Genomic DNA, 7,805 nt, shown 5'->3' with positions numbered 1-7,805 from the left:
ACAAGTGAGAACCCCTAAAATGTAGGGAAGACATTTTAGGATGAGAGCAGACCATTGTAAAGGCCATCCCACCAGTGGCACTTTGGTTTGGCTGGAGAATTAGGAGTAAGTAAAGAACTGGTGGCAGAAGAAGCCAGAGAAATAGGCATAGGTTTTCAGACTTGATTCTGTGTAGCAAGGGATTCATCATGTTTACCAGTCAGGAAGGTAGTGCTGGTGGTTGTCTTTCTACAGGTATGTTAAGATGCTGAGAAGAAAGCTAGAAAGCGTGAGCCAAGTTCGGAGGCTGTCGCAGTCAGGCCAGTGATGATGGATTTTGGGAAGCATGAGAAGAGGTGAAGAGGAAGGAGGAGTGGATTTCAGAAATGGAGACTCTAGGAGAAGATTTCAGAGTTAGTGGAAACAGAGAACAGAAGGGTGATAAGTAAACCAAAATTTATTGAGCAGTGACATATGCCAGGCATTTTACCAAATTCCCTTAGCTCGTACAACTCCCTAAGACAAGTGATAATTTATAGATGAGAAAACAGACTCTGAGAAGTTCATGAATAGCCCAGCATCACACCTGTGGGGCTGTAACCCGTGGCTGCCTGGCTCCCAAGCTTGATTCTTTCCACTCCTTTTATTGCCTCTCTGTAGGGAATTTTTTTTTATTATTCTAATCATTTTTTTCCGTGGAAGTCTGCCTCATATTGTAGTTTTATAAAGTGAAATGATGAGCAATTCAGGAGTCTCTAATTTGAAGCTTCAAATTACTTCTCAACCGTAAGCTAATTAAATCTTACAAGGCCGGCCCCTCTAAAGTTGAAAACAATTTGGCATCTCTTTCCATGTCATTAGGCTACAACTATCTTCACAATGTGATGATTCTGCACCCTGCATTTTCTGTTGGTCGACATGTGGTTTGTGGGGCAGTGGGGCAAAGGGTAATAATTATTCCCATCCCCTCTGGTGAAATTTATCAGAAACTAATTCAGAAGCTGTGCTCTCATCACTAAGCTAGTTCACAGTTCAAAAAAACAGTGATCGCTCAGAGATGTCTGACAAATACGGTGTCACCATAAATTGAAGAAATAGGAAACCGGTAGCAACTATTGATGGTTTATTGCAAGAGAAGTTCTTTGGGGCTTTTCAGAAGGAAAGTTTTATATAAGTAAGTAGAAAAGATCTGATTATAATAAGCTGCCTATCACCAGCTTTTCCTGCCAAGTGGATTCTTCTTTTCCTACCAACCAAATACCCAAGATTCTTTTCTTCTTTTTCCCTTAAACACTAATCATGGGGACTAAAGGAACACTGAGAGGCAACCATGAAGTTCAGAAATAGCCCAAGTTCACCCCTCCTATCATGCCTTACACAGGGGTTAAATTGGATTTCTGGGCCAAAGGGGAGGACATTGTACATCCTAATGGTTTAGAGGACAGGCGCTAGAGCCAGACTGCTTAGAGTTGAATCCTGGTTCTGACACTCACTAGCCATGTGATCCTAGGCAAGTTGCTTACTGTCCCTGTGCCTCAGTCTCTTCATCAATAAGGTGGGAATTAAAAGACACATCCCATGGGGTTGTTTGAAGATGACAATACAACGTAAAGAACTTAGAACAGTGGCTGGCATAGCATAAGCCCTATGTAAGAGTTTATTATTACCACTATCATTCTTGACATTTATAAGCAATAACTTCTATTTCAATGTGTTATGGTGATTGTTATTAAGCTTAGATAATAAAATATTTGATTTCTTTTTTCCAGTAAGCAAATTTTTGAGTAAAATAAGAACAGACTGTCTCTTTTATGCTTCCCCATTATGGTGCTTTGCTCTAGTTTTGTTTTGTAAATCTTTCAAATAGAAAAGATTTAAAACTGAACCATAAGTTCCAGAACTGGTTATCTAAATTGAATATGGCTTTTTTGCTTTTAAAAAGTGTATTTTCTTTGTTCAATTGGAAACAATTTAGTGCACCCACATTCCTTCTGGTTTAAGCAATCTATAGAAAATTAAAATGACTACAAAGGTGGGATTAACCAGATTTATGATTGGCAAAGCAAAGTTGCAAACAGCTTCCATGTAACAGGTGTAGCTATTTTAACGGATGTTCCAGACTGGTCCATAAACTCACCCAGTTGCTGCACTATTCCACAGATGGCCACTTAAACAATTTAATGTCACTAAAATGGTTCTGGTAAAGAATTCTTTAAAACAAACTGCAATGATTTATCATTTTGAGCTGCCTGAAATACCATCATTACCTTAATGGCCCATGGTCAGAACATTTTTCTTCAAATTTTTTTTTTCTCCCACTGGCTCTCCTTCTTCTGTTCCAACCCTCTTTTTTCATCTGTGTATTTTTGTTTGTTTGTTTCAAGTTTGTATTTACATCCTAGTTAGTTAACATATAGTTAATATTAGTTTCAGGAGAATTTGGTGATTCATCACTTACATACGATACCCAGTGCTCATCACAAGTGCCCTCCTTAAGGCCCATCACCCATGTAACCCATCCCCCACCCAGCTCCCCTCCAGCAACCTTCAGTTTGTTCTCTTTAGTGAAGAGTCTCTTATGGTTTATTAATACCACTAATGAGCTTAACTTTCATTCACAGTGTCTAGCCCCCACTAGATTTCCTTGCTCTGCTCTCTTGGCCTTGATTCGAGAAGCATCCTGTCTTCAAATCTTATCCTTTGTGAGTGAGTTTTGGTAACTTTTAGGTAATCTTTTCTTCAAGTTCTGAGGGTGAGTAGGGCAGCTTGACAGACCAATCGACAGTACAGAGGCTCAGTGATGAGAGGCCTGTGGCACTGAACTTCAGGAGGGATGTATACAGTGAGCAAGTCCTTATATAAGGTGCAGCATGCTGTCCAATGATCCACGCCCTCAGCTATGGCAATGGGAGTGTGGCTAAATACATCACAAAGGCACCACACTTCCAGGCTGATGTCCACAGCAGAGAGTACTAATCGATTGTGGCAACCTTGCCGTCCTTCTTAATGGAGCACTCCAGTCACTACCAGTCATTTGACTTTGGCACTTAAAATGAAACCTGTTTGCCATCTAGGATAGGATTTTTGCAAGACAAAGTTTTCTTCAAATGGATTTTTCTTATATTGATTCTCCGTAAGAAAAGAAAGAAAAAAAAAACCCGAGGACAAAACATTAAATCTCAACTTTGTGAAGGCATTTCTTTGGGGGGGGGGATATAATATGGTTCAGAATATCAGACATCTCAAGCAAGTCTTTGGCAAGTGCTAGATTCAGTCACTTCATAGCTGAGTTTTTTTGACAAGTGCCTGAAGTGCTGAAACTCAGTGCTGGTGCTTAAGGTGAGATCAATATACTGTACATACCAGACTGAGTTGAATTCTGTTACAGAAGTTCAGAACCCAAATTTCATTCTTGTCATACTGAGAGCCATTCTCTTCTTGTGCAAAGGTGGATTAACAGGAGTGGCTCATTTCTCAGGAGCTTTGAGTATGCTCAAGCACTTGGATAAATGCTTTGCTATAACCTCAGAGTTCTGGAATATGAATAAAACTTAGTCAATTAACAGCTTACACATAAAGCACAGAAATGCCTTATTTAGACTATGCTAAGCATTTTCCATTCATTATCACATTTGATCCCCAAAGCAATTCTACATGGTAGAGCCTACTTTTATTCCTAGGTTAAAGATAAGGAAATTGAGAAGAGGGAACCCTAAGTTGCCCAAATATTACAGCTAATAAGTAGGAGACCTATGATTTGTGTTCAGATAGTCTGACCGAAAAGTCTGTTCTCTTAACTTCCACACTGCCTTTCCTTTGCTTGAATTGCACGTTTTATAATTCTCTTTGTCTGAACGTTCATATCAGCCAGTCCTGCCTCTTACTCCAAAGAAGCAAGCCCTTTGGGACCTTATTGGGTAGTAACTTCTAGAGCTTGAGCCCTGGGGGGAAGATACCTGGTAAATCATAGCCTCATCCACCATCACCAGGATAATGAAGAATCCCAGTTAAGGTTAGGCTTAAAGAATATACCAAGAATGCATTAGAACCCAGGATTAGAGTGGATATTTCAGAGGTAGCCAAGAAGAGGTAGGGATTGATAAGAATTGAAAGCCTGAGGAGTGCTTTTCCAGTGAATCCAGCCATGTTTCTCAAAATATGGTCATTGGAACCCCTGCATTAGAAGTGGTCAGAAGTCCCAAGTCCAGAAATATCTCCCCCATATTGCTTTGTTTTAATTTTACAAAATAAGATTTTTCTTAACACTCATACATCTGGTGAGCTGTCAACTATGAGGCCATTAGATTGCTTTCAGTTGAGATTTGCATCCCGACAAAACAGCAACAGGGAAAAGCTTTTGCCTTCTGAAGCGTAGAAAGAAGATGGGAGCGTGAAGATCAGGGATGGGAGAATATTAGAATGCAAGGAAGTGGGGAAGTCAGAAGGTGGTGAAAAGACCTTGAGAACCTGAAGGGTCGGAAGGTGGCTGTAAGGGTCCTGACGGATCTGCCTGTGTTCCTCTTTGTTTGGGGGCATTTTTTTTTTTTTTTGGTCTCTCCCAATTCCACCCCAGAACAAAGAGTCGTGCCAACCCTGACGATCTCTCACCTATTTCCAGACCCTTTCCTCTTGGGCTCCATTAATTCTAGGAAGGAACCCCCCATGCCTTTCCCCATGAGGTCCCTGAGAGGAGGGGCTGGGGTCTCTGCAGGCAAAACTGCTCTTCAGTGACAGGCCCCTCTCCTCTCCTTGCACCCACCTCCCCCTACCTTGTGCAGTTATCCAGCTGGCTGTGGCAGCAGGGTGAAGTGAAGAGAGAGACAAAAAGGGGAAGCATGAAGCAGCTCGTCCTTGCCAAGGGGAGCTAGTGTGATACTGTCTCCACTGGTTTTCAAATCTGCTGCCTCCTGTCATCCCGCTTCCCTTTCTTGTCTTTATCACCCCAAATATCTGACAAGAAGCTGTAGAACTTCTACCAGGGAATAAACAATGCCCAGAATTTTGCCATCCCCAAAGTCTTGTCACATGGTCATTGTTGGTGACACACAGGATACCCCCAAGGCCAATGTGTCACTTACGAGCACAGTGTAGTTTCCTGGCCACAGTCAGGGCTGACCCCAGTGCTTGCCAGGAGGGCTGGTGTCATCTTTTAGAAGTTATTCTGTCTTCAGTGATTACTGTTGCTTATGAAAAGCATTTACTTCAGCGGTTTCGCCTCTTTTAATTCTGATTGCAGGTCTTCATACTTGCGCAGGGGAGTTTCTAGCTGAGAAAGACTAATTCAGGTATTTGGGTCCAATTTAAGTATCAGACAAAGGAGGGACAGCAGGGGGTGGGCATAGCAACAAATGACATGAAAGAGGCTGACCTCCTGTTTTCACAAGAACCTTGCAATTTAGGTATTAGCCCCATTTTACAGATGAAGCAACTAATGCTTTGACAACTTATTACTTGCTCAAGTTTCACAGATAGTAAGCGGTAGAACCAGGATTTAAAGCTAACTCGGCCTGCCCCCATGGCCTGTGCTCACTCCGGTTGCTCTTTTGGGATGCCACGGGGTGACAGTAATGGCCCCTGTGACAGGGACAGCTCTCCTCTGATGCCGCCGCTGCTCTTCCTCCTGCAGGAAGGTTGGCGCTGTCATCAGGCCTGCTAGCAGCAACCAAGGTGTGGGCAACTTTCTTTCTCAACCACCATTAGCCTTCCGTCTTCCCTTGATCCTCCTCTGTTTCCTAGTGTACTTTTACTTTCACTGTTACCTCCTTCCAGAATTAGGGATTTCCTGGCTTCATTCTCCTGCCAACACTCACGGTTACTTTTAATCTGTTAACTGTTTAGACGTTGAAGTGCACCTTGTTGAATGAATCTTAAGTGCAGATTGCCCATTTAAATGCAGTTGCCTTGAAAAATAACGTGGTGTATAAGTGAAGCCAAGGGTTGCTTTTTATAGACGTTCTGCAAAAACAAATAGGCCCTTGTCATTCATAATGAAGGTTAAAATGCCCTGAAATTTAAGATCAGCTGATGCTCCTCTTTCAGAGGAGGTAAGAGAAGCACATGGATGTTTAAATATACAATCATGTGAAAGTGTTGTCACCACTGTAGACTTTGCTTTGCAGGTGCCATCTTATTACATCTGAACTACATTAGCTACAGCCAAGTGTTGCTACATTCATAGCTACTCCTTGTTGCTTTGTTCCCTTTCTTCAGTTAGGAGAAAAAAGAAGAAAAGGTGTTGAAATGACTAATATTCTAGTACCAAGAGTGTCATCGACCAAAACACGTGGTTTTATGCTTTTGCTATAGAAACAGCAGTAAAAAAATAAAAAAATGAGCATAAGCCTTGCTTTTAAGTGATTCAGTTATTTTCTTTTAGACCATTGGTGCCATAATAGACATTCTCCTTTTAAGTAAACAAGGAATAGAGCATCTATTAATGCAGATTTTTACTTGACATAAAGTTTTTTTTTAAAGCTAAATCCAAACGTATTAGAAAAATAAAGATTAAGTGGGTTTTCCTAAATGCTGCCTCAGTTTAGAATTCTTGCAGATGTTTCTGGAAGTCCACTGTCTCTAGACACAGTTGTATGATTTTGCTGTATAATTTGGCCAATGTTAATTCAGTTAATATTTACTGAGCACCTACTATATGGCAGGCTAAACACATTGCCACCTCCCTCATATCCTGGAGGAGAAGGCAGAGAAAAGCAAGTACATAAAATACTTACATATTTTGTTAAGTATTCTGAAGGAAACAGGCAAAGGATTAACCAAGGAGGTACCTGCTCTTAGATAGGGCATAAGGATATTTAAATGTTAAGACCTGAGGGAGGATGAATAACTAGCCACGTGAAGAGCAAAAGGAAAAGGGTACCCAGAGAAAGAAAAAGCCTGCACCAATTCCTATTACAAGAACATACCAAGCGTGAAGCTGGAGAGTAAGAAAGAGGGACAGTGGCGTAAATGAGGTGGGCATTTCCACCCCTCCGGATCCATGCACTCTCTCATGTGCTCTGTGTCCTGAGATGTGGATCCCTTCTGTTCCTCCACATCATGTCGTGTGAATCACCCAGATGCCCTTCATCTCCAGACTTTTCAGTCAGTGGGAAGTACCAGCAAGAGCTCAGAGGGAAGCAAGAGAGAATTCAGGGTATATCTTCCCTTTCCTTCTGCAGGACCCCTCCTATGAAGATCCAGTTTCTCTGGTTCCAGGAATGGTAATGGCTGCCCACTGTTGTTATCTTTCAGTGTCTAACCATCCCTTGTTTGTTCCTTCAACCCTGCCCATACCTCTGTAAAGAGTTGTTTAATGAGTCTCTCCATTTAACCCACGTAGACTGAATTTTGTTTCCTTTGAAATCCCGGACTATAGAGAATGAGACCTGGTGAGTGAGGCAGGATAAATTTAAGGCCTGTGAGCTAGGAATTTAGATTTTGTTCTCAGAGCAGCACGAAGTTACTGAAATAAGACTGAAATAAGATCAGTACTGAAATATTGATCCCCATTCGAGATGCTCACTCTGGCTGCTCTCAAGGGTCTTGACTGGGGGATAGAGGAGAAGAATGGAATCAGGGAGACCAGCTGGAAGGCTGTGCAGGCAAGACACATGGTGCTTGGACCAGAGGGCAGTATAGGAGTTAGAGAAATGAGTGGATCCAACATAGAACTGATAGGCTTGCAGAGAGGAAATATGGGTCAAGAACTCTTAGGTTTCTGGTTTGAGCCCCTGCTGGGTAGTTGTGAGGATGGGGAATTAGGGTCTTTCTTTCTTTCTTTTTTTTCTTTCTTTCTTTCTTTCTTTCTTTCTTTCTTTCTTTCTTTCTTT

Source organism: Callorhinus ursinus, unplaced genomic scaffold (genome assembly GCF_003265705.2).
Source record: "Callorhinus ursinus isolate GAN/ISIS: 27379988/994484 unplaced genomic scaffold, GSC_fseal_2.0 scaffold15, whole genome shotgun sequence".
NCBI lineage: Eukaryota > Metazoa > Chordata > Mammalia > Carnivora > Otariidae > Callorhinus > Callorhinus ursinus.
Note: the sequence above shows the minus strand (reverse complement) of the source record.